The sequence below is a fragment of the Egretta garzetta genome, unplaced genomic scaffold, assembly GCF_000687185.1.
Source record: "Egretta garzetta isolate BGI_Z169 unplaced genomic scaffold, ASM68718v1 scaffold287, whole genome shotgun sequence".
NCBI classification, from domain to species: Eukaryota; Metazoa; Chordata; class Aves; order Pelecaniformes; family Ardeidae; genus Egretta; species Egretta garzetta.
This window is the reverse complement of record NW_009260435.1, coordinates 10,366,436-10,370,102: the sequence shown is the minus strand read 5'-3', so window position 1 is coordinate 10,370,102 and position 3,667 is coordinate 10,366,436. Positions and strand designations below refer to the sequence as shown.

At 42.5% G+C, this 3,667-nt stretch overlaps 1 protein-coding gene across 1 annotated transcript in view; it reads left to right on the top strand.

The window, feature by feature from the left end:
* The first annotated feature begins 912 nt into the window (after positions 1 to 912).
* The window catches only part of MAPK6 (mitogen-activated protein kinase 6), a 12,590-nt gene continuing 9,835 nt past the window's right edge, over positions 913 to 3,667 (top strand). The window contains exon 1 of the mRNA XM_009643997.2: positions 913 to 1,334. The gene's annotated coding sequence lies outside the window, so the exon portion shown is untranslated. The remainder of the gene's footprint in view (positions 1,335 to 3,667) is intronic.

Below are 3,667 nucleotides of genomic sequence, written 5' to 3'. Positions count from 1 at the left end.
GGGGGGAGCCCGGCCTCTCCGAAGTCTGCGGAAGTTTCGCTGCTGAATGCGGGGCCTCGCGGGGGATTTGGTGACACGGGGACAGGTACTGCTGGCTCCTGCTGCCGGGGCGCCCGCGGGCTCCTCCATAACCTCGAGCACCTTTTGTGGAAAAAGCGACTTAATTCAGCAGCCTGAAGCGCCCGATGAAAATAGCTTGAAGAGAGGGTGCTCGAGTTTCAGAATTTGGAAGAGTAGGCACCCTTGGCAGGGCAGGCAGGATGTGCACGATTGGCTTCTGCATGCTGAGTATCTCTTTCTCAGGCTAATTCAGTGCCATTTTGAATCAGCCTGACAATGGCCAAGTTAATTGTGTCGTGGAAAAAGAACTGGTGGTTGAAGTGTTGTCATGTGGCTGGTGCAAACACTGATAAAAGCACTGTTGCCAACAACTTGTGTGTGTAAAGAAAAATAACACTGTGATAGCGTGATATGTTTATAAACCAGTTACAAATTCCAGAAAGCGGTGGCTTAAAATAGAGGTAGATTTTAGTTTGGTAATCAGGTTCAGAAAATGTGTGTTGTCAAGCTAAAATGGAAACTTTCATTTCACCCTCTCAGGCTCGGTCCTTGCTTGTGCGGTTGTTATCTTTGATTCGCTCTTGACTGGTTAACTGTTCAGTGGAACAGGAGATGGTAGCAGATCTGCCGAGGTGCAGAAGGCTGTGGTTAGCTGATGGTAGCCTTCTTCAGCAGTGAGTTTTCATTGAATTACACGAAGGGAGGACTGAACCGTTTTTTATTTATGATACGGAAAAACGCAGTGGATTTGTGTGTGCTTTTACAGATTCTTCAGAAGACTTAAACTAATAGTAACATTTGCTGACTGCCAGCACAGAGTTCCCTAAACAGTGTGGGGAGCAAGTGGGAGGCTTTAGAAAAGCGGCAGTTTCGTGAGTTGGACGATGACTCACTCTGCCTACCGACTGCAACGTGGCTGATCTAAAAAAAATGCTTCTGTGCCCCGTATTTTTATAGTCAAGGGGATAGTACTTAGCACGTTGTATAATATGTCATTAGTCATTCTTGGTCTTTCTCTTGTGAGTAATGATTTGATCATTATGTGGTCTGCATAATCAAATTAACTGGTATCTCTCTGTCTTGTATTTCTGAAAAAGTAAACGTCTCCTACCTGACCGTGTTTCAGCGTACATCCTGTTTCCTGAAAACTGTGATAAATCCACGTGCAGAAGCTGAGCACGAATTGAAGGGGCCGTCTGCATAACGCATGAAGCTGGCCCTGTGTGGCGATGTCTGCCAGCACTAGGAACAATTTCAAAGACGACAGCCCTTCTGTGGGTCATTTCTGTTGCCCTCTGCCGAGAACTGATCTGTTTTAAAAGCATAGTTGTAAACCACTTAGGAAACTAGTATCTTTGGGTTTCCCTCTTTAAACTTTGTGGGAGGAAGGAATAAAAGTACTGCTTAGAAAAAATGGTAGTCTTGGAAAGGTGACAGTTAGCCTAAATGAAAACATGAGTGCCTGCGCAGATAGCCTATTTGGCACAAATTGGGGTGACAAACACCCCCTTTTTGTACTGCAGTCCCTCGTGTTGTAAGTGGTTAGAGCACGTTACGGCACAACTGAAGAGGAATTTGTCAATTTTATTTATTTAGTGTGTACTTTGAAAGCAGAGGGTTGGACTGAAGGTTGTGACTTAGATTGAAACTGAAAACGTATATAACTTAACAGGTGTTGGTGTCACTCTGTAAGTGTTATTGGAAAATAATGAGGTTTTTTTTAAAGTTAGAAACAACTATAAAATGAAAAGAAAAAAAAATTGGTACTTTGAGCTCATTGTGGCTTGAGAAAAGCCTTGATTTCTTCTAGTTTATTACCCTTTAAGTAATTATTATCTTAGTCAGCATGAAAGAAGTTTTGGGATTAACTTCTTATTTTCCATCCCTCCTATCTGCTTCTGGTGAACAGGACTATTTGTTTTAAATGCCTCTTTGCTGTTATCTTGTGGATGGGGAGACTCGTTCAGCTGCTTTCCTGGCGGCAGCGATGCTCGGGGGGGCTGCAGCCCTGGCGGAGGGGCCAGCTCACAGGCCAGGGCAGTGAAGGGGCTGTAGCACCAGAGCAAAGGGCTGCACTGCATGAGGGATTGAACTGGCATAGCAAAAGAAGTACGGCTTCAGCGTGGAAGTAGTTAATGCATGGGGTTAGTTTAGAAGTGTATTTTCTTGTTTAGACAAGGATATATGAACCTGCTACAGTGTTGTCTTCTCTTTCATTTACTGCCACTGAAAATTCTACTTTGGAAACAAAAGGTCACTCTCAATTACAGCACAAATTTCATTTGTTTTAATAGTGGGGCATTTTTGCTAGGACTCTAATAGACAATCTCTAATTGTCCTCACCATACTCATGCGAGGTACCGTATCTGGTAGGTAGGCTGCCTCCTCGTCAGCTCCCTAGGACTAGATCCTGTTTTAAATGATAGCTGGGCCCTGCTTTTTGTGGCTTTGGGATTAAGTCATTTGCTCATAGTTATATAGGAAGTTTGTAGCAGGATCAGGTCAAACTGAAGTCTGCAATGGGTTGCTTATGTTATCAACATTTGTTTTCTTAGCTGAATTACTCTGATTCTGAAAATCGTTACAGACCTTCTGAAAATGTTGCAATTAGTGGTCACCTAGTGGAAGGATACAGTATAAGCCAATGGTTAAAAATACATCAATTCAGGGATACAGAATGAGAATTTTAGGATCCCTACTTCAGTAAGCAAGTGGGCCCTAACTCCCTTTCTCCTTGAAGCGGTAATGTCAGAACTGCTCTTGTGCTGTAGTGCTGCTGCTGCCTTCATTTAGTCACGGCGGTAAGGGGTGGGGGCTGAGTTATGGCGAAGAGATAGGCAGATCTTACTCCTTGCTACTGATGGACATCTTTCTGAATCTGATCCTGTGCTGTTTAATGGAACTAGCTAAAAGAGAGGTTCCAGATGTGTCACCCAGCTGCTGTAAACCAATTCTGTATGGCTGCATATTGAAGTCATCAGCAGTGTGAAACAATAGGCCTAATTATGGGGAAGAATACAACTGGGTTTAGATGGTCCCAAGGATACAAAATACAGCTTATTGCATGGTATTTGAATGGAGGCCTTGGACCTTTGGTTAACGTGAAATTTCAAGTGTGAGTATACACTACAAAAATGAATTTCCATAACAATTTTTTTGGGGGGGAGAGGTGGACGATGAAAGGAAAATGGTCTGCGGTGATGTAAATATTTTTTACAGGCAGCAGGTCAGAATGAGTGGGCCTGAAAACAATGCATGTGAATGAGAAAATATTTTTAGGTTTAAAAAAAAGTTAAAAATCAAGAGGCTAGACTTATGGGTTTTATAATTGTGAGCAGAGTTGGATAGTCACTGAACTTTCCTAATTAACTCTAGGATAAATTTTGTATTTGTCCTTGAAGTGAATTCATGGGTGTTATAAGGAGGATCATCATGCTGATGTTCTTAATATGGATATAAATTCGAGATAGCGTTGGGAAAAGTAACAGTGTTACCTCATTATGTTTGTACAAAGGTCACAATAACCCTTGTAAAACACTGCGTAAAATTAGGGCTCTTGGCAATATGTGAAGAAAGGAATCTCAAGGCAGTAGTTATACGTGCTGAG